Source organism: Melospiza melodia, chromosome 25 (assembly GCF_035770615.1).
Source record: "Melospiza melodia melodia isolate bMelMel2 chromosome 25, bMelMel2.pri, whole genome shotgun sequence".
NCBI classification, from domain to species: Eukaryota; Metazoa; Chordata; class Aves; order Passeriformes; family Passerellidae; genus Melospiza; species Melospiza melodia.
This window is the reverse complement of record NC_086218.1, coordinates 1,723,110-1,749,801: the sequence shown is the minus strand read 5'-3', so window position 1 is coordinate 1,749,801 and position 26,692 is coordinate 1,723,110.

Here is a 26,692-nt window from a genome sequence, read left to right as displayed (position 1 = left end):
CCTTCTTGATTGGCTGGAATTGTACAATTGCACTTTGTTCCTCCTCTAGCAGTGCCACGAGTGGGCCAAAGGCTGGCGAGTGGGCTGTGCTCCTGAGGCAGTGCAGTCTGGAGCTGGTGGATGGAGAATTGCCCTTCTGCAAAAACCAGAGCAAAAAGCCGTAAGTGGGACTTTGTGACTCTAAGAAACTCCTGGCAGTTTCAAAGGGAATGTGCAGCTCATTCGCAGGGTGAGAAGGAAGGTCATCTTCTAAAGGATTTGGGCTTTGACAGAGTTTCCATTCCAGTCCTGCTTGGAGCTGGAAGGGCACAAAGCAATTTCCTCTTGCTTCGAGCACAATTTCAAATACCAGTGTTGGGAACAAAGCCCAAAATCTTTTAAGAGGCTGCTGAGGTCAGTAAGATGGATCCATGCCATCAGCACATTTACAATGTAAAGAACTGAGTTCTCTTTTGAAAAAGATCATTTACCTCTTAATGCAAAGAATGTATCTTTGCATTTATGTTTTGGTTTTTTCACTAACATTGTGTTATGTTTTTTCACTAACACTTGGATTTTATTCTTATCTTTTACAAATTACCTATTTTTTTCCTTTTTCCTTTTTTTTCCCTCTAAATAGAAAACATGTCCTACAGCAGAAATGTCCTTTGCTCCTGGTTCCCGTGTGGAGCAGCTCCCTTCCTGCTGGCTGAGCTGCTCAGGCACAGCCCGGCAGCTCCTGGTCCTGCAGGGCTGAGGCTTTTCCCCATTGCTGGGCACAGACTGATGGAGCAGCACTGCTGAACACGGGCACACAGAGGGACCAGCAGCAGCTGCCTTTGGCCACCTGAGGCTCCAAGGCCCAAACTCTGAGCAGCCAGGGCTGGAAGAGACTGGCAGGATCTGATCCCTGACTCTGGGCCAGGGCTGCACAAATGACCCCACAGCAGCAGCAGCAGCAGCAGCAGCAGCACATGGAGCTGACTTTGAGCACAGCCCCTGCCCTTCTTCCCTCCCGTGTGCAGCGATGTCACAGCAGCCTGAGGCACCTGGGAGCCCCCAGTGCCAGCAGGGACTGGAGATGGCAGCCCTGGGCTCCTGGAGGCTGTGCAAGGAACGGAGCTGGGCACTCCCTGTCCATGGGGAGCTTCCAGATGGAAAAGGCTGCTGTGCCCAGGCAGCCCCAAGGGCACAGAAAGGAGGCTCTGGAGCACTGGATCTGTGCCAGTGCCACAGTCCTGGACAGCAGCCAGCGAGCCCTGGGGGAACAGAGGGCACAGCAAGAGGGACAGAACCAGGCAAGGGCAGAGACTGGAGAGAGCCAGGCCTGGGAGCAGGAACAGCTGCTCCATTGCACTCTTGGAGAAAGCTCTTGGCTGGTTCAAAGCAGTGAATGGCGTGAAGGGCAGAGAGGAGGCCACAGCAAACAATGCTCCTGTTTGCACAGCCTCCCCTCTCCGTGTCCCAGAAGGGATTGCATGGACTGTGTTCTTCTCTCCGAGCCGTCTCATTCAGCATGAGCAGCTCAGCACCTGGAGCTGAAGGAGCTGAAGCCTCAGGCCACAAGAGCTGGGCAAGAGGGTACTTTTGGAGCAAAGGAATGCTGCTAAAATAGCCCCAGCTGAATGCAGTGGATAGAATCATGGAATCACAGAATCCTTTCTGTTGGAAAAGCACTCTGAGCTCACCTAGTGCAGCCGCTCAGCCGGCAGTGCCAAGCCCAGCACTAAACCACGTCCCTGAAGAGCCAGGGCCTGGACACCAGCCCTGAGTGAGGCCTGGACAGCAGGCCCTGAGCCAAAGGTGGCCTCTGGATGAACCTTCCAACCAAAGGTTATCTTTGTATCTGCTCCCTAATGAAATGTGCATGGTTTTTAGCACTGAGATAGATGTAGCCACTCATTAGTGAAACATGTATTGACCTTTGTGTATTTAGAAGCCAGGCAAGGCCATGAAATCTGACATCTGGCCTTGTTTGGGGCTGTATGGTCAAAGTCAGCTCCCTTGGTTCCTCCTTGAGCCCTGGCCAGGCTTTGGGAGGGACGCAAGAGGAGGATGAAAGCAGATGTTGCCACACTAGCAGTGCTGTCAGTTTGTTCATTCAGCACTGTCAGAGCTGGGCCCTCTCCCAGTGGGGTTGGAGCCTCACCTGGGGCTGGAGGCACCTGCAAGAATTCCGATTGCCCAGGAGTGGCTCTGCAGGAGTGGCCCTTGGCTGTGACAGCTTCCCCAGCTGCTGTGTGGGTCTGGGGGATGGTAAAGCCTGAGGGTAAATGCTTCTGGATCTTTCTTAATCACTGCAGGCAATCTTTGGTGGGGATGATTGGGTGCATTGCTGAGCTGCTCCTTTTGTGATTCTTTGCTGCTCTGAACTTCAGGAAATGACGCTGATTCCTTCAGTTGGAGTCTGTGTCTTTTGTGCTGACTTTGGCCACTGGCAAAACAAAACTGGCACAGTCTGGCCAGATGCCAACAAAATGTCACTTGTTCAGTGTCAGTGTGAGGAATCAGTCCCATCAGAAATTCCCAGCTGGGAAGCCCTTCCCTGGAGTTCCCTGGCTCTGGAGTCAGCTGAGGTTGGATCCCTGTGTGGGCAGTGGGGCAGTCGGGTAGAAGAAGCTGCACCCCTGGATGTCTTCAAATGCATCCAAAAATTGCATATGGAAAAGGAAACAACCTTGTGGGTTTGGGCAGACAAAGATGAATTTGTTGAGAGTACATAGGAAACAGCACCTTCAGAAGAAACAATGATTGTTGGAATGCTCCCACATGGAGCAAAAGAAGAAGGTTTTAATCTTGAGCTCAGATGCATTTGTGCAAGTGAAATATCTATATACATAATAATTATATATGTATTTATAGTATAATAAGACCTCAATATATCTATTTATATTTATTTATGTCTGTATCTATCTATATTTCTATATCACTATCTATGTATAAAATTATATAATAATGTGAAATAGTGCTGACAATACTAATTTGGTAGCTTTGGCTGCTCAGGGATGTAACACTAAATACCCTACAGAACAGAATTAGCCAGAACCCTCATGTCAGTGGTCAACTTTTTGAGATTGTATACAATGAAAAAGGGAGAAAGGGAGGAAATTGGCTATTTTTGCAAGGTTTGCTGATACTGTGATGCAGAGTGCTTTGTCTTTTCCTGTGAAAAATACAGTGATTTTGCCTGTAGGGTTTTCCATGTACCAGATTATGCACAAGCTGCAGGATTGGTTGCACGGGTGAAGGGGTTGTTAAAAGAGCAGTTGGAAAAATGAGGAGATGGGAACCTTTGCCCATGGAGAACCCATCTCCCAGATGTGCTCCATGCCCTTCACAATGGCCCACTGGGGAAATGAAACCCCCTGGCTGTGCACGGCTGCCCCCAGTTTGCAAATCCAGCCATGGGCAGTGAGACTTGGGCTGCCTGGGAAATTGTTCTGGCTGTGATGGCCCCTGGCAGGGCCAGCCCAGAGGATGCAGGGCTGGGCCTTCATGCATTGGAATTCATCAGTATAAATTTAAAGCAAATGAGAGCTGTCAGTACTGAAACAGGAATTCAGATTCGTGCAGGACACTTTGGCCTGTCATGACAAGAGGAAATGATGCAGAATATCAAGGAGAAATTACAGTAATTCTGTTAAACAATAGTGACCAGGATTGGATTAGTCAACCCCATGACAGGGTAGCACAATTATCGATCTTGCAATTTTAAGAACAAATGTGCAAAAAGGAGATTCACCTCCAGTCACCACCATTTGTGGAGATAAAGGGTTTGGATGCATCAGCCCTAATAATGGAGCCAGAGTGTGGGTCCCGAGGCCAAAAGGCCCTCCTGAGGCAGCTGATGGAGCAGCTCCTGGGAAAGACAACTCTGAGTCCTGAAACCTGGGCAGGAACAATGGGAATGTGTCCCTGCAGCCAAGGATTCTGTGTGAGAACCAGTAGATCTGACAGGATATTGTTTTACACATCGTGCCAGACCAGATCTCCCTGTTTGCCCCAAGGGCCCCTTTGGAACATGCTCTGATCCACAGGGCTCCATATGAAGGCTGCTGTGACACTGAGGGACTTGCACAGGAATTCCATCCAGGAGCCTGGGTGCCCCTCAGGGACTGGGACCCGGCCCCTTCCAGCCAGAGGGGAAAGGGCCCCCCAAGCCTTGTTAGCCACAGACAGCATGGTAAAGCTGAACAGCAAAGGGCCTCGGGGCATTATTCTGGAATTAAAATGTGCCAGCTCCATGGACAACAGAATTCTTGTTCCTAACTCGAATGAGATTGAAAAAAAAGACTGAAGAACAGTGTCACTAAAGTACTCCTGATGTCTGTAAGGTGTACCTTGATAGTCAGCCAGAATCTTTGTCTGCCACAAACACCTCTAGTGTTTCACCAAGGGATTGGTCATCAAAATGTAATGATGGGTTATGATGGATTGCTGAGCTTCTTTTGTAATTCTTTGCTAATGATGATATGCTTTGCTGAGCTTATCCTTTTGTAAATCTCTGCAGCTGTGCATGATATAAATGACACAATTCCTTCAGTTGGTGTCTGTGTCTTTGGTAGTGACCCTGCCCATTGGTGAAACAGGGCCCCTTCTTGCCTAAGTGTTCCCTGGGAAGGCAAAAGCCCTCCCTCCAAAATTCCCCCCTTCCTCCTTGTTCCCCCCTTCATACCCTGAGCATGATGTGCTCTGGTCTGGTGTATGCCCGGGGTCAGTTGGGGTCCCCTGTCCTGGCTGCGTCCCCTGCCCAGCTCCCCCGCAGCCCCAGCCCCTCCCCAGCGTGGCTGGACGAGGGGCAGGACAGGCCTTGGCTGTGCTGCAGCTCAGCAAGAACAAAACCATCTCTGCGTGCTCAGCCCTGTGCTCAGCACCCGGCCCAGCAGTGTCTCAGTGCCAGGGGCTGTGCCCTCAGTCCCTGCCAGGGGTTTCCATGGCAACTGCCTGGCCAGGTGACCCAGGTGTCCCCCCAGTGCCAGTTGCCATGGAAACAGTGCCCAGCCCTGCCCCTTTCTGTCTGGCTGACCTGGCCTTTGGCCCTGGCAGTGCCGGTGGCTGCTGGTTCCTGGTGCCTGAGCGGCCAGCGCGGCACAGGGCAGGTGGCCATGGCACAGCCCCCAGCAAGGGATCCCCCCTGGCTCTGGGCACTGACACCAGCCCTGAGCACGGGCCCAGGGCAGCTTTCCATGGCCACCAACCATCACAACGGCTCTGGGCATTGGTTGCCATGGCACCAAACCAAGGAACGGGTCCCCGTGGCCGTTGCCATGGCACCTGGTGGCACCAACGAGTGTCACTGGAATTGTACCTGGAGCAGCCCTGGCACCGCTTTGTCACAGGGTTGCTGTGGCAGCTGAGGACAGCAACAGCTGGGGCTCTGCAGGGGCCCTGGGGCAGACGGGAAGGAGCAGCAGAGCAGGGGCTGATCCATCCCCAGTGCACTGCACAGCCCAGGGCAGTGTCCCAGAGCGTCCTCATGGAGCTGCCAACAACATCCCCCCCCTCTGCAGCCCTGGCCTCTACCCCAGCTCACACAGGTGCCCCATCCTTGCAGGCACAGACACGGCAGCACTGGCTCACCAGCCCCTGTTTGCACTGCACAGAGCAGGGGAAGCACCCCCATGCTGTTGGTGTGGGGACATGAACATGAGGGAGCACAAATGCCATCAGCCCCTGGGGCCACCAAGGGCTTGGGGACACCAGGGAAACCACTCAGCTTTGTCCTGGCCTCTGCAGTCAGCCAGAAAGTTTGTTCCCATCAGCTGGGAGTTTCCTGTGCCACAGCAGACGCTGTTGCTCAGAGCCAGGGCAGCCTGGCCGCCACTCCCAAAATGCCCTGAGCATTTCCCTTGCTTCACCTTGGCTTTCTTTACTCTTCCTGAAACAAATTTCTTCTAATTGCCCACCCCAGGAGACCCAGAACTAGACATAGCACTCGAGATGCTGCCCAACCAGTGCCCAGCACAGGGAAAGAATCCCTGCCCTGCTCCTGCTGGCCACACCATTCCTGAGCCAGCCCAGGAGCCATTGGCCTTCTTGGCCACCTGGGCACACTGCTGGCTCATGCCCAGCCTGCTGTCCATCAGTCCCTGCAGGTCACCTTCTGCCTGGCTGCTCTCCAGCCACTCTGTCCCCAGCCTGTAGCGCTGCAGGGGTTGTTGTGGCCAAATTGCAGGACCCGGCACGTGGACTTGTTAAACCTCACCTTGTTGGATTTGGGCCCTGGATCCAGCCTGTCCAGGGCCCTCTGCAGAGCCCTCCTACCTCCATCCTCCATTAGATCCAAACTCACACCCAGTTTGGTGTCATCTGCAGATTTGCTGATGTTGGACACAATCCCCTCATCCAGACCATTCCATGCAGACATTGGAATCCACGCTGGCTGGCTCTGACCCCTCGGCCATCCTGTGGATGCCCTGTGATGGCACTCAGGGTGATCTGTTTCATAACTTTGTGGGCCACCCAGGTCAGGCTGACAGGCCTGGAGTTCCCCAGATCCTCCTTCCAGCCCCTCTTGGGGATGGGCTCACACTGGCACCTCCAGTGCTCTGGGACCTCCCTGCTGAGCCAGCACTGATGGTAAATGATGGAGAGCAGCTTGGGGAGCTCATCCACAGCTCCCTCATCTCCCTGGGATGGATCCCATCTGATCCCACACACCTGTGAGCATCTGAGGGGCTCAGCAGGTCACTCCCTGCTTCCTCCTGGATTACAGGGGATTGTATTGGGCCCTGTGCCCATTTACCAGCTCATCAGAGCACTTGTCCTGAGGACAGCCTGCCCTAATATCGAAAATTGAGAGAAACAAGATGTTAAGTAGCTCTGCCTTCTCCTTATCTTTAGTTACTATATTCCCCGCTGCACCCAATAAAGAGTAGAGGTTTTCCTTATCCCATGTTTTGCTATTAATTTAATTGTGGAAACATTGTCTATTTTTTTTTCACAGATGTGGTCAGGTTAAACTCTAATTGAGCTTTCACCTCTTGACTTTTTTTTCTGCACGACTTCACAACATCCTTAAACATTTCCTAAGCTGCTTGACCTTCTGTCCAAAGTTGATGCACCTCTTGTTACCCTTGAGTTCTCACAAAATCTCCATGGCCAGCCAGGCCAGTCATTTTCCGCACTAGCTCATCTTTTGCCACATTGGGACAGGCTGCTCCTTCCCCTTAAGATTACTTCCTTGAAATGTGTCCATCCTTCCTGGACCTCTTTGTTTTTAAGGGATGTTTTCCTTCAAAAAATCAGGACCTAATTTGGTACTCCCAAAATCAGCATCCTAAACAGGCCAAAGTCTGCCCTTCCTAATTCCAGTGTAGAAGTTTTGTTGCTGCCCCCCCTTCTTTCCCAGAACATTGAAAACTTTATTATTTCATGGTCACTGTGCCCCAGGCAACCTCTGAGCCCAACATCTGCCACCAGCCCTTCTCTGTTTTTGAACAGTAGCAGACAGAACTTTCCTTGGCAGTGGGAGTGTTACCAAAAATTCAGTAAAATAGAAAACTCCTCAACACCAATGCAGCATTAAAAAGCAGCATTATTTATTCAGGGAGATGCACGGGGGACAGCTCCTCCCAAAGCCCTGCAGGCTGAGTAAAGGAAAGTTTCTGTTTATATTCTGTATATTGCACACATATTCACTGATTGTCCCAGACTAAACATAAATATGATAATGGTTTCCCCAAAATCATTCACATATTTCCCCTCCCCTTCACCCATGTATTGTTCTGTCTTGGGGTCTCTCTGGTGGTCCCTGGTGGTCATGGACCCCAGTGTTCCAGAGGGCCTGGCTGAGCTGGCAGGACACTGAGGCTGCTGGACTTCCAGTTCCCCTTCTCACACAATGGGCATTGTGTGGTTTCCATAAGCCTGGGGTTTTGGAGAACAAGGTCCAGGTGTCAGCTCACCTGGTGGAGACAATTTATCATCTAGTAACATGAGGTCACAGAGTGGGCTTTGACATCACAGAGCGGGTTATGTGAGGTGTTTGAGCAGCTATGACATCATATACTGCCCCTGTGACATCACAGAGCCATATGTGACATCAGAGGGCAGAGGTCTGACATCACAGAGCAGACTGTGACATCACAGAGTTGGCTGTGACCAGCTGTGACCAACCATCAGAGATCAGCTGTGTGACATTGGAGAATGGGCTGTGACATCACAGAACGGGCTGTGACATCAGAGACCAGCTGTGTGACATCCCAGAGGGGCTGTGTGATATCCCAGCAGGGCTGTGTCAGGTCACTGGGTTGGTCACTCCGCCCCAGCTCCCCCTCACAGTTTCTCCCAACAAGTCCAATGCTGTCCATGCCCAGCAGGGTCCCTGTCCCCCGGGATCCCCCCGGCCCACCTGGAGCCACAGCCTCCACCAAAGGATGTTCCACAAGATCAATCCCAGAGCCTGACATGGGGACAAGGGGCCAGGGCTGTGTGACCAGGACATCAAGGACGTGGGTTCTCCAGTCACTGTGGCCTGGGTTGGGTTGCTCAGGGCAGGAAAGATGTCTGGCAGCTGGAGCAGGGTCTGGGAAGGGCCTCCAAGGTGGGGCTGGAGCCCTTGGGCTGTGAGCAGAGGCTGAGGGAGCTGGGCTGGTCCAGCCCAGAGCAGGGAGGGCTGAGGGGCTCCTCATGCCAGCCTGGCAGTGCCAGCGAGGAGGAGATGGAGAACACAGAGCCAGGCTCTTCACCAGGGGTCTGGTGGGAGACAAAAGCCAATGGGTGGAAGGGGAAAGAGGAGACATCAGCCAGGGTATGAGGAGATGAAATGAGTCAGGCTGCTTTCAGCTTTTCCTCAACACCAAGAGCAGCCTGACCTCCCATCTCCATCCACCACTGACAGCTTGGCAAATCAGGAATTGTTGGAGCTGTTTTGCACCCACTCCAGGATGAGCATCCTTATACAAGAACTTAATTGTTCTTTTCTCAGAAATTATTTTTGGTATGGAAATCACCTGTGAATGATGGACTCATCAGATGCTGCTGGGACGTTGCACATACCTCAGGGAGGATTGTGATTGGTTTGAAATGGTGTCTTGTTCAACTGGGGCCTGTTTGCCATGAAGAGAAATTTTCTGTGCCTCTGAGTGTCACCAGTTCCACACCCCCCAAAAGACACAAACCTGATGAGTTGTGGTTCCCACTCCAGTGGTAGCACTTGGACCTCCCTCCATAGCCAGAGCAGAGCTCCCTTATCCCACAAAGTCCCTGGCAATGCAGGGATGAAGTAAACAGGACAGGCTGTGGGGATCAGGGGCAGGGTAGGGTCAGGGATTTGGGGTGTTTGTAAGCCATGGGTAGGACCTGGCCCTTGGCTGTGGTGAACCTCATCCAATTGTCCTGGGCCCATGGCTCCATCCTGTCCAGATCCCTCTGCAGAGCTTCCTGCCCTCCAGCACAACCACACTCCCACCCAGCTTGGGCTCACCTGGGAACTGACTGAGGGTACTCTCGATGGCCTCATCCAGATCAGCAATAAAGAGATTGAACTGACCTAGCCCCAGTTCTGAGCCCTGGGGACACCCCTGGATGTGACTCCATTCCTCAGCTCCTCTGAGTGCCAGGGGTTGGATGAGGGAAATGGTGGGGAGGAGATAGAGACAAAGTGTGATTGATTGTCAGCCATGAAGGGTCTGGATTTTCATATCTGTTCAAACTGCATGAAGAGGTGCTGGGGGTCAATATCAATTGGACATTACTGATATCAATCTATGAACAAAATAAGAAAACAGGAAAAAACAATTCTCTCTGCATTGTTTTAAATACAGTATATTCACATCAAATAGACTTCTGAAATCTGTCTAATTAACCAAAAAACACTTTTATTATTTCCAAGGGCTTTTCTTGTTCAGGTGTGTTTGGAACAAATATTTATTAGCCTTTTACATTGAATTTCTGAACGGAAGACCTCAAGAAAAAAGAGGCCTCTGGAGAAATAAAATTCATCATCAAACTCCAAGTGGCTGAGAACCCATCCCCATCAGGGCAGAAATGAACAGAAATGGGCACAGCTTTGTGGCTGCCCCAGCTTTGGCCTGGGCCCTGGGCCTGGAGCAGGAGCAGCTCTTGAGGGCCCCAAGGCCGCAGCTCTTGTGCTGCCCTGGGCAGATGGGATGGCAGCAGGGGATGCAGAGCTCTCAGCACCTCAGCCCGAGGGGAGCAGGGCAGCCAGGGAGCCTCCTTTGGCCTTGGCCAAGCCCCTTCCCCCATGCTGGGGCTGAGTCCTGTGGCAGCTGCAGCTGCTGCTGTGCCCTTGCCAGGGGCTGAGGCCGTGGGGCAGTGCCCAGAGCAGCCTGGCCTGAGCAGAGCTGTGAGGCCAGAGCCGGCTGGGCTGGGCTGGGGAGAGGCCCTTGTGCTGCCCAGAGCTCAGGGCAGCTGGCAGAGCTTGCAGGGAGCTGGGCTGGGCTCAGAGAGCCTAGCCCAGAAACCATCAGCGTCCATCTGAGCCTGGCTGAGCGTGCAGGGGCAGGACTCAGGCCAGGCCTTGTGGGGCAGGGCCAGTGCCTGTGCAAGGCATTGCAAACAGGCAAGTGGCCGAGAGAGGAGGCTGCTCTGTGTCCTTGGTGGCATGGACAGAGCAGGGAGGGGGCCCAGGACATTTGTCAGTGCCAGCCTCTGTGCCCATGCATTGGCAGCACTGGCTGCTGAGCCCAGCTTTGGCCTGGGCTGAGTTTGGTTCTGGCCCAGCTCCATCCTCCTGTGGGGCTCAGGGCCTGTTCCCAGCCATGGCCAGCCCTGGCTGCCTCTCTGCTGGCCCAGAGGCCAGCAGAACCCGGAGCAGGGCTGTCTGTGCAGCCCCACAGGTGCCACGGGCTCTGCAGGAGCTGGCAGAGGCTGCCCAGCAGGGAGGCCATGGGGCACAGAGCCCCAAGGCTGCTGTGGGCACCACGGCACAGGGGCCGTTCCCAGCTGCAATGGTCCTGGCCTGGGCTGGGCCTGCACAGGGGCTGGGCCACCATGGCTGGGCCAGCACAGGGCCACAAAGCGGCCACGCAGCTGCTGCCGGGGCTGACAGCAAGGCCAGGCACACACAGGCAATTGCTGAGCATGGCCTGTGCTGGCCAGGCCTGACTGCGCCAAAGGCAGAGCTCAGCTGCCCTTGGGGGCTGCAGGAACAGTCCAGAGCCCAAAGAGCCTCCATGGCTGTGCTGGAGACCAAGGCTGCAGGAGGGAAATGCAGGGCTGCTGAGAGATGGTGAGGGCATTGAATTCCAGCACACACCTCAGCTCTCTGATGATCCCAGCACCGTGCTGAGCCCTGTTTCACACTGGAACAGAGCAGATGTTGATGGGTGAGGAGCCCTGTGGGGTTGTCAGGGACCTGCAGCTTGCAACGTGCTCTGCTCTCCCTCAGGTGCTCTTGGAGAGATTCAATCCCAGCTGGGTACCTCAGGGTACAAGTGGCCCTGCCTTTTCACGGGCACACAGCTGATGTCTGCCTGGAAAGGGGCACAGCTTTTAATACCTGTTAGTTTCATCATATACAGGCAAAACTTTATCATCTGGGTCATTTGAGTACTGTTAAGAAATGGCAAAGTTTTCCCACCAGGAACAGGGTTTTCCTGGAGGTGTACAGATAGCATGAGAAGAAGTACTGATCTTGTTTTCTACTGGTGTCACCAGTATCCATTCTATTATATAAATCTCTCTTTTCTATTTGGGGTTTCAAGCTCTCCTATTGAAATGGCCATGTCTAAGGACACCTCTTCACTAGACGAGGTGGATATTTATGCTTCCCATTGCTCCCAGATTTCCTCATCCAGATGCTCTCTGGTCATTCAAGTGCCTCTCAACTGACTGGCTTCATGCTTTGAGCTGCAGGAAGTTGCCCAATCATTCTGAAGTGCAAATAAATATATCAATAATCAACATCTTTATTGTGTTTATATCTATCACAGAACTGCCTTTTCTTATGTCTTTGTCTAAAACTGTTCCTGTACAGAAATCCCTTGGGGATGGTGGACATGTCAGATGCTGCTGGGACATCATGGAGAACTCTGTTTGCTGCAATGTTAAACCGTATCCTGTTCAAATTGTGTTTTTTTGGCAAGAAACCCTTCTGTGCCCCTGAATGTCACCAGTTCCTGAGCCCAAAGGACACAAACCTGGTAAGTTGTGGTTCCCACTGCGGGGGCTCTGCACAGGAGAGCTCTTCAGCCCCTTTCATTTTTTTCCTCCCTCTGGGCATGGAGGGAGCTCCTGACTTCAGCCTGTGACTTGTGTGTGCAAAGAAAAAATCTGGGCAGAATCGGGGCAGGGAGGGTATGGGGGGACCTTGAGATCTGTGCTGGGCACAGAAGGTGTTTTCCATTGCTCTGAGACTGTCTGCTGTGGAAAGTGGATTTAATATCCAGCAGAGGAATGACTTTTGCATTTGATGGAGCTGTGCCTTCCCTTGGTTTTGTTGGCTGACAAGAAATGAACATCCCTCCGTGTCTCGGGCAGCTCCTTCTCCAAGGAAAGCAGGTGGGAGTTGGAGCCAAGGAGCTGAAAGCTGCAGGTGCAGCCTGGGCTGTAGGGAGCTCAGATTTGCACAAGGCTGCTCTGAGTGCCAGGGCTTGGATGGGGAAATGGTGGGGTGGGGGTAGGGACGGGGTCTGATTCACTGTCAGCCATGAAGGGTCTTGATTTTCATATCTATTCAAACTGCATGAGGAGGTACTTGGATTCAGTGTCAGCTGGAGATAGCACGTATCAATAAATTGACAGGGAAAAAAACCCTAAATTTGGCCTAAGTAATCTTTTCTCACTGTCTTTTTGAATAGAATCTATTCACCTTGAATAGACTCCTGGAATTCATCTAATTAACCACAAAAGATTTGAAAATTAAAATCAAATTATTCCCAGAGGCTTGGCTTGTTAAGGTGTTCTGAATGTTAATGAGCCCTGGGACACTGAATTCCTGCACTGAAGAGCTGAAGGCTGAACAAGCCTCTGGAGCAGGAAAATTCAGCAGCAGCCTCCAAGTTGCCGAGGATGTCAGCAGCCCCCACTGAGGCCATCCCTGCCCAGAGACCGTGGGAGAATGGGCAGACAAGGAGAGCGTCCCTGGGGCTGGGGCAGCACAACTCAGAGGCAGCAGCGGCTCCAGCTGGGAAATGGAGTGTGGAATGTGGCTGGGAAAGCCCTGCCTGGGCTGGGATAGAGGCTCTGGGGGGATTGGGGTTCCAGGGCAGGGCAGGGCTGGGGTTCCAGGGCCAGGCAGGGCTGGACCTGCCCCTTCCTCCCCCCCACCCCTGACAAAATGTTTTCAGCCAACCATCTCCAGTCTCTCACAACAGGGAATGTTGGAGGTGAAATCCCAATCTTGGACATGGGCACCTGGATTAGAAGGACAGTTCTTTCCCAAAGGAAGGAAAGCACAGAGCCTTCCCCAGAGTTTTGGGGACAGATGAAAGGTGACCCTTGTGAAACCATTACCAGCCAGATTTGTCCTGACAATCTTCCTATTGGAACAATCTCTGGATATATGGAATTTTGGAGGTGAAATCCCAATTCTGGCCATGGGTGTCTGGAGGAGAAGGCCAGTTCTTTTCCATGAGAAGGAAAGCACAGAGCCCCAGTATTTCAATAGCAGATGAGGAGACTCTCAATGTGCCAAGGTCAGCTGGACAATTGCCTGTTGATTACAAGAAGACCTGCAGTGTCACAATGGACCCTTGGTTCAATGAAGTCCAGCATTGTCACAGTGGTCCCTATGTTTCATAAGGCCCAGTGGTGTCACAATGGTCCCAACGAATCCATGAGGCTTTGCAGTGTCACAATGGTCTCCATAGCTTTCCAGGCCCCACAATATCACGTGACTCCTCTGTTCCATGAGCCCTGAAATGTCACAATGGCCCTTTGGACCCTGGGGGTTTCTAGTGTCACAATGTTCTCCTTTGGGTCAACAGTGTCACAATGGACCAATTATGACATGAGGCCCCACAATGTCACAATGGTTGGTTCCATGCAGCCCTGCAGTGTCACAAAGGCCTCTTGGATTCACAAGGCCCCACAGTATCACAATGGTCCTCTTGGTTCTGTAAAGAACCCCAGGGTCACAATGGTCTCACTGGTTCCATGAGGCTCCACACAGTCACGGTGGACCCTTGATTTGATGGGGCCTGACAGTGTCACCATGATCCCTACATTCATGGACCACACAATATCACTACAATTCCCTTGGTTCCATGAGGCCCAGCAATGTCACAGTGGTCTCCATGATTCCATGAGGCCCCACAGTGTCACAATGGTCCCTTGGTCTCACAGGGCCCCACAGTGTCACAGTGGTCCCTTGGTCTCACAGGGCCCCACAGTGTCACACTGGTCCCTTGGTCTCACAGGGCCCCACAGTGTCACAATCGTCCCTTGGTTCCATAGGCCCTCCGCTGCTGCATTCCCCCCTCCCCTTCTCAGGCCACCCTGCCAGCTGAGAAATGCTCCTTGGGCCTCGGCCTTGGCCAACAGCCCCTGGGCTCAGCTCCTCTGCAGCTCATCACAAACACTGTCTGCTCCAGCCACTGCTGCTGCCCAACCAGCTCCTGCTTTCTGTAGGAGCAGCCCTGGGAACTGTGTTTGTTCCCTCCGTGGCACAACATCCCTGTTCTCACCCTGCCACAGAAAGCTGTTGGTGCCAAGTGCAGCCAGGATGAGCCATTGCTGGGACTGAAGCCCCTCTCTTGGGGCCCTGCAAACAGTGCTCCAAAAGGAGCCCTTGGAGCTCTCCTGGGCCAGCGACTCCCTCTGAGTGGGGCCTCTCCCAGCCGGGAACTCTCCCGTTTGCTGTACTCGGGGTTCCTGAACAACGACGGAGCCTGGGCCGATCCCTCCACTCCTCGAGGCTCAGCCCTTTGCCCGCTGAGGAGATACCAAAGATCCACAGTGAGCATTGCCTGCCCTCAGGGGAATTGCTCACAGGTGCCTTGCACTGACTCTTTGTGTCTGTGTGTACACAGGAGTGTCTGTGCTGGAGAAATGCGGCAGAAATGCTGCTCCCTGAGGGGCTTGAGTGCCATGGATAGCTGAGTCAGTCAGGCCTGTAGGGCAGGTTAAATCACAAGGCCTCAATGAAGTTAAATGCTGCTGAGAAGTTTGCTTTTGCTAAGCGGTTACCTTTAGTATAAGTTATATGTTAAGTTCAATATTGTTAAGTGTCATTCCTCTGTTAAATTGCAAAGTCATAGGTTTAAGTTAGGTTACATACTGTTATACTCTGCTCTTTTGCTAAACTGTGAGGTTGAAAGTATCAGTTAAGGTTAATGTATTAGTAAAGTCCTGTTAAGTTTGAGGTCTGTTAAGCTTTCAGGCCATGTTCCTTTTATCCTTGCCCTTGCTGTCCTTGTGTCACACACACACACACAGGGACACTTCTAGGTTAATTTCTGGTTTGATTGCCTGGATTCTGTTTGGTTTTGTTTTTGCTTTGTTTCCTTGGTGTGCCTGAAGTGCCCAGTCAGGAGCAGAGTGACTCTTGCCAAGGAACTTTGTGCTGCTGTTGGTTAATATTAAATCTGGTTTTTGCTGCTCCCTTGCTGGGGATTTTTTCAGCGCTCTCAAGGCCTCGTTGGTACCAGGGTGAAGGAGCCCTGGCCCAGGCTCTGGCCCTGGGGGACACATGGACGCTGCCGGGGGGGTCCCTGTCCCCCTGTGGCACCCCCAGGGCCCCGGCCCCCCGTCCCCATGTCAGGCTCTGGGGTCGATCTCGTGGAACATCCTCTGGGGGAGGCTGCGGGGCCAGGGGCAGAGGGACCCGGGGGGACAGGGGAACCCGCTGTGCACGAGCAGGGTTGGACTGCTCTGGGGAACTGTGAGGGGGGCCGGGGCAGAGTGACCTACCCAGGGACCACACACAGCCCCTGTGATGTCATACAACCCCTGTGATGTCACACTGCCCCCATGATGTCACACAGCCCCTGTGATGTCACACTGACCCTGTGATGTCACAGAGCCAACTCTATGTCACTCTGTGATTTCATACAGCAGTGCTGTGACATCGCAGAAGACTGATGTCACAAAGTCACCCTGTGATGTCACAATCTGTTCTGTGATGTCACTGCCTCCTCTATGATGTTACACAGCCACCAGGTGATGTCACAACCCATTCTCTGATGCCTCAGAGCCACCCTCTATGATGGCAGGCACTGCTCTATGGCCTCCCAGCCAGATCTGTGATGTCACAGCCAGCTCTGTGATGTCACAGAACCTTCAAGAACCCTCAAGAACTCAATTCTATATAAACACTGAAGTTTCTTGTACTTTGAAGAGATTCCTGTAAGGGACACGACAGGGAAAGTGTCCCCAGGCCTCAGGCAGAGCAGAGATCTGCAGGCAGTGCTGACAGGTGGGGACAAAGAAAAGCCAAGTCTTGGTGCCCTGGGGCACAGCAGCAGGGTCTGTGCCACCAAGGGCTGTGAGGAGACACCTTTTCCTGAGGCCCTGGGGCCTCCTGGCACAGCCCCAGCCAGGCTGGGCACTGTCAGCCCCTTGTCCTGCCCTCAGCATACCCCCTAGCCCACATCCCAGTGGCCTCAAGGATCTGCTGGAAGGAGTCCCTGGGGAGCCTTGCTCAGCAATGGCTCTGGGGGCTCCTTAATGCTCCCTGAAGGGCCTGCTGGTTTTTGAAAGGGCTTTGGGTTTTGCTTTTGCCTTGGAAACTCTGAGAGCTTTGTGCAGCCATGGCCTCCAATTATGTGTTGTAATTAGTCCCTGCAGAGGCTTTCTCAGTAACACCACTCAGTCGGGCTCATTAATGCTTCAAGTTACTTCAGTTCTTTTAAGGTACTTGGTGTTTCCCTTTGGATACAGTCTCTGGGAGAGGTTTGTGCAATCATGGCCCCAATATCTGTGTTAATGTGTCCCTGGAGAGCTTTGTACTGACACTCAATGGGGCTCATTAATGCTTTGAGACTCAAGGTGTTGAAGGTGCTTTGGATTTTCCTTTTCACACTGTCTGAGAGGTTTTTGTGCCATCCTGGCCACCAATTCTCTCCTCCAAGGAGTCCATGAGGAGCCTGTGGGAGGAACCTCAGTGGGAGCCATGAATGCCTGGAGACACTTTGGGTGTTTCCTCTGCCTTTGACTCCTGGCAAGGTTTGTGCAATCTCCTCCCAGGCCCTGAGGTTCAAGGGCTCAGCTCCAAATGCACAGTGAGGCTCGTGAGGATCAAGCACGTCCTGAGAAACCCTGGCTGTGCCTTGATTTCCCTCTGCTCCAGTGTAGTTAATTAGGAGGTTTTCCTTTGACAGTTATGGACTAATAGTTCAAAGAGCTTCCAGGAAATATGTATTCCTATTTTAAAGGGTGTCTTTTATTGCTGTTCCTATTACACAAGAGGTGATTGCAGCATTCAGTGACTGATATTGATGCAGGGACTCTCCTAAGGAGCCCTGGCCTGCTCAGAGAAGCGGTGCCTTGAGCTCTGAGCCAGTGTGGACAACCTTGCTCCACTTTCCCCAAGCCCATTGTGTCTCTCCTCACTCACCTGGAACCTGCTTTGCTTGGAGAAGTGGCTGCACACAGCCAAAGAGGGATTTGCCTTCTTTGATTTTTGAAGCAATCTAAAACTCCTGAGTTTCCCCATTGCAAACAGACATCCTCCTCAAGTGTGTGCCAAGCCCAAGCTGCCACCAGGAGCACTCCATACCTGCCCTGGGCCAGCTGTGAGGGTGGATCATCATCCCAACACGCAGTGGTGCCATTGCAAGGGACTGTTGCCATGGACACTGCAAGGACCCCACTGCTGGGTTTGGGTTCCATGGCAACCCCCATCAGTTCAGGTTTCCTTGGAAACCAGCCCAAGGAGCCATTTCTGAAGCCAGGTTCCATGGCCACTTGCCTGCAGAGCTGTTGCTGTCCTTGGCTGCCATGGCAACCCTGGGACAAAGCGGTGCCAGAGCTGTTCCAGGTACAATTCCAGTGACAATTGTACCTGGAATTGGTGCCACCAGGTGCCATGGCAACAGCCACGGGGACCCGGTCCTTGGTTTGGTGCCATGGCAACCAATGCCCGGCCCCATTGTGATGGTTGGTGGCCATGGAAAGCTGCCCTGGCCCCTTGCTCAGGGCTGGTGTCAGTGCCCAGAGCCAGGGGGGATCCCTTGCTGGGGGCTGTGCCATGGCCACCTGCCCTGTGCCGCGCTGGCCGCTCAGGCACCAGGAACCAGCAGCCACCGGCACTGCCAGGGCCAAAGGCCAGGTCAGCCAGACAGAAAGGGGTGGGGCTGGGCACTGTTTCCATGGCAACCGGCACTGGAGGGGGGAAACCTAGGTCACCTGACCTGGCAGTTGCCATGGAAACCCCTGGCAGGGACTGAGGGCACAGCCCCTGGCACTGAGACACTGCTGGGCCGGGTGCTGAGCACAGGGCAGGGCATGCAGAGATGGTTTTGTTCTTGCTGAGCTGCAGCACAGCCAAGGCCTGTCCTGCCCCTCGTCCAGCCACGCTGGGGAGGGGCTGGGGCTGCGAGGGAGCTGGGCAGGGGACACAGCCAGGACAGGGGACCCCAACTGACCCCGGGCATACCCCAGACCAGAGCACATCATGCTCAGGGTGTGAAGGGGGGGAACAGGGAGGAAGGGGGAAATTTTGGAGAGAGGGCTTTTGCCTTCCCAGGGAACACTTAGGCAAGAAGGGGCCGTTTCACCAGTGGGCAGGGTCACGACCAAAGACACAGACACCAACTCAAGGAATTGTGTCATTTATATCATGCACAGCTGCAGAGATTTACAAAAGGATAAGCTCAGCAAAGCACATCATCATTAGCAAAGAATTACAAAAGAAGCTCAGCAATCCATCATAACCCATCATTACATTTTCATGACCAATTCCTTGGTGAAACACTAGAGGTGTTTGTGGCAGACAAAGATTCTGGCTGACTATCAAGGTACACCTTACAGACACCAGTAGTACTTTAGTGACACTGTTCTTCATTCTTTTTTTTCAATCTCATTCGAGTTAGGAACAAGAATTCTGTTGTCCATGGAGCTGGCACCTTTTTAATTCCAGAATAATGCCCCCAGGCCCTTTGCTGTTCAGCTTTACCATGCTGTCTGTGGCTAACAAGGCTTGGGGGGCCCTTTCCCCTCTGGCTGGAAGGGGCCGGGTCCCAGTCCCTGAGGGACACCCAGACTCCTGGATGGAATTCCTGTGCAAGTCCCTCAGTGTCACAGCAGCCTTCCCATGGAGCCCTGTGGATCAGAGCATGTTCCAAAGGGGCCCTTGGGGCAAACAGGGAGATCTGGTCTGGCAGGATGTGTAAAACAACCTCCTGGCAGATCTACTTGTTCTCACACAGAATCCTTGGCTGCAGGGACACATTCCCATTGTTCCTGCCCAGGTTTCAGGACTCAGAGTTGTCTTTCCTAGGAGCTGCTCCTTCAGCTGCCTCGGGAGGGCCTTTTGGCCTCTGGACCCACACTCTGGCTCCATTATTAGGGCTGCTGCATCCAAACCCTTTATCTCCACAAATGGTGGTGACTGGAGGTGGATCTCCTGTTTTCACAATCGTTCTTAAAATTGCAAAATCAATAATTGTGCTACCCTGTCATGGGGTTGAACAATCCAATCTTTTTTGTTATTGTTTACAGAATTACTGTAATTTCTCCTTGATATTCTGCATCATTTCCTCCTTCCATGACAGGAAAACTTTGCAAGGCCAAGCTCCAAGGGAGCTGTTACCAAATCAAAGTGTCTTGGAGGAATATGAATTCCTGTTTCAGTATTGATAGCTCTCATTTACCTTGAATTTCTCCTAATGAATTCCAATGCATGAAGGCCCAGCCCTGCAGCCTCTGGGCTGGCCCTGCCAGGGGCCATCACAGCCAGAACAATTTCCCAGGCAGCCCAAGTCTCACTGCCCATGGTTGGATTTGCAAACTGGGGGCAGCCGTGCACAGCCAGGGGTTTCCATTTCCCCAGTGGGCCATTGTGAAGGGCATGGAGCACATCTGGGAGATGGGTTCTCCATGGGCAAAGGTTCCCATCTCCTCATTTTTTCAACTGCTCTTTTAACGACCCCTTCACCCATTCAACCAATCCTGCAGCTTGTGGATAGTGTGGTACATGAAGAACCCTGCAGGCAAAATCACTGTATTTTTCACAGGAACAGACAAAGCATTCTGCATCACAGTATCAGCACAACCTGTAAAAATAGCCAATTCCCTCTCTTTCTCCCTTTTTCATTGTATACAATCTCAAAAAGTTGACCACTGACATGAGGGTCCTGGCCAATTCTGTTCTGTAGGGTATTTAGTGTTACATCCCTGAGCAGCCAAATCTACCAAATTAGTATTTTCAGCACTATTTCACATTATTATTATTTTATATATAGATATAAATATTGATATACATATAGACAGATAGATACAAACATATATATAAAAAATTTAAATACATATATATTAATGCCTTATTATTCTATAAATATATTGTTATTTATTATATTGATATTTCACTTGTACAAATGCATCTGAGCTCAAGATTAAAACCTTTTTCTGTTGCTCCATGTGGGAGCATTCCAACAATCATTGTTCCTTCTGAAGGTGCTGTTTCCTATGTACTCTCAACAAATTCATCTTTGTCTGCCCAAACCCACAAGGTTGTTTCCTTTTCCATGTGCAATTTTTGGATGCATTTGAAGCCATCAAGGGTGCAGCTTCTTCTACCCGACTGCCCCTCTGCCCACACAGGGATCCAACCTCAGCTGACTCCAGAGCCAGGGAACTCCAGGGAAGGGCTTCCCAGCTGGGAATTTCTGATGGGACTGATTCCTCACATTGACACTGAACAAGTGACATTTTGTTGGCATCTGGCCAGACTGTGCCAGTTTTGTTTTGCCAGTGGCCAAAGTCATCACCAAAGACACAGACTCCAGCTGAAGGAATCAGTGTCATTTCCTGCAGCTCAGAGCAGCAAAGAATCACAAAAGGAGCAGCTCAGCAATGCACCCAACCATCCCCACCAAAGATTGCCTGCCGTGATTAAGAAAGATCCAGCAGCATCTACCCTCAGCCTTTACCATTCCCCAGACCCACACAGCAGCTGGGGAAGCTGTCACAGCCAAGGGCTGCAGAGCCACTCCTGGGCACTGGGAATTCCTGCAGGTGCCTCCAGCCCCAGGTGAGGCTCCAACCCCACTGGGAGAGGGCCCAGCTCTGACAGTGCTGAATGAACAAACTGACAGCACTGCTAGTGTGGCAACATCTGCTTTCATCCTCCTCTTGGGTCCCTCCCAAAGCCTGGCCAGGGCTCAAGGAGGAACCAAGGGAGCTGACTTTGATCCTTCAGCCCCGAACAAGGCCAGATGTCAGATTTCATGGCCTTGTCTGGCTTCTAAATACACAAAGGTCAATCCATGTTTCACTAATGAGTGGCTACATCTATCTCAGTGCTAAAAACCATGCACATTTCATTAGGGAGCAGATACAAAGATAACCTTTGGTTGGAAGGTTCATCCAGAGGCTACCTTTGGCTCACGGCCTGCTGTCCAGGCCTCACTCAGGGCTGGTGTCCAGGCCTTGGCACTTCAGGGACGTGGTTTAGTGCTGGGCTTGGCACTGCTGGGTGACCGGCTGCACTGGGTGAGCTCAGAGGGCTTTTCCAACAGAAAGGATTCTGTGATTCCATGATTCTATCCACTGCATTCAGCTGGGGCTATTTTAGCAGCATTCCTTTGCTCCAAAAGTTCCCTCTTGCCCAGCTCCTGTGGCCTGAGGCTTCGGCTCCTTCACCTCCTGGTGCTGAGCTGCTCATGCTGAACGAGTCGGCTTGGAAGAACACAGTCCATGCAATTCCTTCTGGGACACGGAGAGGGGAGGCTGTGCAAACAGGAGCATTGTTTGCTGTGGCCTCCTCTCTGCCCTTCACGCCATTCACTGCTTTGAACCAGCCAAGAGCTTTCTCCAAGAGTGCAATGGAGCAGCTGTTCCTGCTCCCAGGCCTGGCTCTCTCCAGTCTCTCCCCTTGCCTGCTTCTGTCCCTCTTGCTGTGCCCTCTGCTCCCCCAGGGCTCGCTGGCTGCTGCCCAGGACTGTGGCACTGGCACAGATCCAGTGCTCCAGAGCCTCCTTTCTGTGCCCTTGGGGCTGCCTGGGCACAGCAGCCTTTTCCATCTGGAAGCTCCCCATGCACAGGGAGTGCCCAGCTCCGTTCCTTGCACAGCCTCCAGGAGCCCAGGCCTGCCATCTCCAGTCCCTGCTGGCACTGGGGGCTCCCAGGTGCCTCAGGCTGCTGTGACACCGCTGCACACGGGAGGGAAGAGGGACAGGGGCTGTGCTCAGAGTCAGCTCCATGTGCTGCTGCTGCTGCTGCTGCTGCTGCTGCTGCTGCTGTGGGGTCATTTGTGCAGCCCTGGCCCAGAGTCAGGGATCAGATCCTGCCAGTCTCTTCCAGCCCTGGCTGCTCAGAGTTTGGGCCTTAGAGCCTCAGGTGGCCAAAGGCAGCTGCTGCTGGTGCCTCTGTGTGCCCGTGTTCAGCAGTGCTGCTCCATCAGTCTGTGCCCAGCAACGGGGAAAAGCCTCAGCCCTGCAGGGCCAGGAGCTGCCGGGCTCTGCCTGAGCAGCTCAGCCAGCAGGAAGGGAGCTGCTCCACACGGGAACCAGGAGCAAAGGACAATCCTTTTGTAGGACATGTTTTCTACTGAAAGGGAAAAAAAGAAAAAGAAAAAAAAAAAAACTAGGTAAATTGTAAAAGATAAGAATAAAATCCAAGTGTTAGTGAAAAAACATAACATGCCAGTGAAAAAACCAAAACATAAATGCAAAGTTACATTATTTGCATTAAGAGGTAAATGATCTTTTTCAAAAGTGAACTCAGTTCTTTACATTGTAAATGTGCTGATGGCATGGATCCATCTTACTGATCTCAGCAGCCTTTTAAAAGATTTTGGGCTTTGTTTCCAACATTGGTATTTGAAATTGTGGTCGAAGCAAGAGGAAATTGCTTTGTGCCCTTCCAGCTCCAAGCAGGACTAGGAATGGAAACTCTGTCAAAGCCCAAATCCTTTAGAAGATGACCTTCCTTCTCAGCCTGGGAATGAGCTGGACACATTCCCTTTGAAACTGTCAGGGATTTCTTAGAGATACAAAGTCCCACATACGGCTTTTTGCTCTGGTTTGGAAGTGCAGAAGGGCAATTCTCCATCCACCAGCTCCAGACTGCACTGCCTCAGGAACACGGCCCACTCGCCAGCTTTGGCCCACTCGTGGCACTGCTAGAGGAGGAACAAAGTGCAATTGCACAATTCCAGCCAATAAAGAAGGAAGAATGGGACAGACAAAACACCCTGTGCAGATCCAGGTGTTCAGCCGGGACTGTGGAGAGTTTGGGTCGTTGCCAATTGGATGTGTGTCCCCAGCTGCAATCTCTGGGCCTGCAGCAGAGTCTCACTCACCGGCCAAAGCAGAAAGCTCAGGCGCTGTGCTCACAATGGGCTCGTCTGATGCAAAGCTGTCAGAGCAATGTGAGGGCAGAGCCAGCCCAGCTGGGCCCAGGGCTGAGCCCAGCAGAGCCCTAGCAGAGCCCAGAGTAGCCTCAGCACCCGCAGAGCCCGGCTGCAAGGAGAGAAAGCAGAAACCTCCCATCAGCTGAGGGCTCCTGTGCCCTTGTGCCAAGGCCTGCGGTCCCAGGCCATGCTGGCTGTGCCCAGAGCTGCCCATCCCTGCTGCCTTTGGCAGCAGAGCAGGAGGGCAGGACACGTGCCCAGCCTGCAGCCAGCCAGGGCACATGCAGCCCTCAGCAGCTGCCCAGAGCAGGATGCTCCTGTGCTCGCTGCCAGCTCCCAAAAGCTCTGATCCCACCCTGCCAAGCACACATGGACCCACCTCACGCCAGCCACGGCTGCAAGAAAAGCTGCTCCCAAACCATGGCCTCAGCCTTCTCCAAGGGCACGGCCCATCCATGCCACAGCTGCTCCCAAGCACTTCCCCATCCACACTGGACCACCTCGAATGCTTCCTCTGGAAAAACAAACAACACATTATTGAAAAGAGATTAGATGCAAAAAGGGAAAACAAGAAAAACAGTAAAAACTCTTATCTCTGTCAGGGCCTTGACGAAGGCCCAACCCCTGCATGCCAAGGAAAAACCCACCCACTAGTGAGGGAAACCCACACTTTCTTTCTTCCCCCCTGCACTGCCTCCCAAAATCCCGGTGACCCCAAAGCAAACAAGGGCTGTGGAGCATCCCAGCCCTTCCTTGCCTGCACAGCAAAGCAGCTGTGCACAGGTTCTGGGGTCCCACCTCTGCTCCCACCATGGGGCTTTGTTTGTGTTGGGCTGGCTGCCCCAGCCCCAGCCCGGGGCACGGTGGGTGCTGGGGGCTGTTGGCAGAGCCAGGAGCCCACTCCCATTTCGTGCCCACCCCAGCCCCTCCTCCCAGCCCTGCCAAAAGCAGCTGGGCAGCAACTGAAGAATGAGTTGCATCTGCCCCAGCAAAGGGGGAGCCTTTGGTTCCCCGCGATGCTGGGCAATGCCCAAATCTGGCAGAATTTCCCTGGGTGGGGACTCATCTGCAAATTCCCTGTGGAGTTTGGCTTTGAAGAAGGTGCCAGAATCAAAGTGCATCACCTTCAGCCTCCCGTTGCCAGGCTGAGGAAGAGCTTGTCATCCCTGATATCACCCTCGCTGTCTCCAGCAGCAGCATCCCCACTGGGTACAGCTTCTCCAAGGGGCTCCTTCTCCTTCCCTGGGGGCAGACCAGGCTCTCAGGGCTCTGCCCAGGGCCCCAGCTGTCAGGGAACCAGGACAAGCAAAATCAGCTGGGATGGCAGCCACCAGTGCTGGGCAGAGCAGCTCAGCTCCAGCACAAGGGCTGTGTGTTCCCATCCCATGACCCCTGTGCAGTGACACAGGCAGCACAAAAAGCTCTGGGTTCCTTTGCTTCTCATTGCCAAGGCATATGGTGAGCTGGAACTTACCAGGGCTCTGGATCAAAGTGTGCCTGTGGCTCTCTCCCTTCTTCTATGGCAGAGGAATATCCCACACCCAAGGATCACAGAACAGGTCTTCCAGTGCGGGTCTGTCCAAGGAGTTCACGGATAAACACCACCTGATCAGATCTTTGCACTCTGGGGAGAGAAAGCAGAAAGTGACGGTCAGCCAGGGAAGGCTCCTGTCTGCTTTACCCCACCATTCCCGTGCCCAGGCCATGCTGGATGTGCTCAGAGCTGGGCCTAAACTTTGCCATCAATTCCCTGTTTTGGAGGAGAGCAGGACATGTGCCACCTCCTCAGCAGCTGCTAGAGTGGGATGCCCACAACCCCGCTGCTGGCTCCCAGCACTGGCATTCCCCCCGTGCCCAGAGAAGAGGATCCACCTTGAGAGAGCCGTTGTGGCAGCGGGAGCTGGCCCCAGCTGAGGTTCTGGCCCCTCCTGAAAGGGTGCTCCCCGCAGACCGTCTGGTGCAGCAGGATGCCCAGGGACCAGACCGTTGCTGCCTCGCCATGGTACCAGCCAAAGTCATTCCATTCCGGGGGGCTGTAGGACAGTGTTCCTATGGAATACAGATGGAGTTCATCAGGGGGATGCTGCTGCTCCCAGAGCCTGGCCCCAGCATCCCTGGGTGCGTGGGGGCTGCATCAGGGGCACACAGGGTGACCACTGCCCTCTCACCAGCACCTGGGACTTGTGCACAAAGTTAGGGTTGGAAAAGAAGCCTCTGGTGTTGGAAGAGGGCAGCCCTGGCTAGGCCCAACCATGACATGCAAAGGAAAAACCCACTCCATGCTGGGGAAAAAACCTGCCCCTATCCTCCCTGCCTGCATTGCCCCAAAAATATTATGAAGCCAAGGCAAACAGGGCGAGTGGAGCAGTCCAAGCCCTTCCTCTCATCTGCACACCAAAGTGGCTGGGGCACAGGTTCTGCCCTCCCTCTCTGCTACCCCCACCCACGGGGGTTTTGGTCGGGCTGGCTGCCCCAGCCCAGCCCCAGTCCTGGGCAGAGTGGCTGGCAAAGGCTGCCAGCAGGGCTGGAAGATGGCTGCCCACCCAGCCCTGCTCTAAAGCAACTCAGCTGAAGATTCAGTGCCCTGACTGGCAGCAAAAGGGAGAATCCCTGCTGCCACAGCCAGCTTGGGCTGGGAGATGTTGGGGCATGAGATGTCAGCAGCGGGAGCACAGCCCTGTGTAGGCTCACCTGCAAAGTGAGTGTAGACTGTGTCCTGCAGGTAGGTGCCACAGCCAAAGTCAATCAGTTTGGCCTGCCCGGTGTCCAGGTCAACCAGGATGTTCTCTGGCTTGATGTCCCTGTGCAGGACCCCGCAGCTGGTGCAGTGCTGCACGGCCTCCAGCACCTGGCGGAACAGCTCCCGCGCCTCCTCCCCGGGCAGGAACCGCCGTGCCTGAATGAAACGCTGCAGGTCCTGACACTGCTCTGGCCGCTCCAGCACCATCACGATGCAGTTGGGGAGCTCGAGCCACTCCAGCAGCTGGACCACACCGGGGAAGCCAGTGGACACCTTGGCCAGCAGCACGACCTCCAGGGGTGCGCTGGTGCCGTCGGGCTGCGGGAGGAGCACGATGCCGTCAGTGGGGCCGATGCCGTGCCAGGCCTGGGGAAGCCCTCAGCCAGCCCGGGATGCTCTGCGCCCTGCGCTGGCCCCACGCCCGCTCTCCCTCGGGGCGTCCTGGCGGCTCCCACCGTGCCGGGCCCCGGCTCATCCCCGGCCGGCAGCCCCGGCTGCTGGCCCCGCTCACTCACCAGCTCGCCCCAGTGCCGGACGCGGTTCCGTGGCACCCT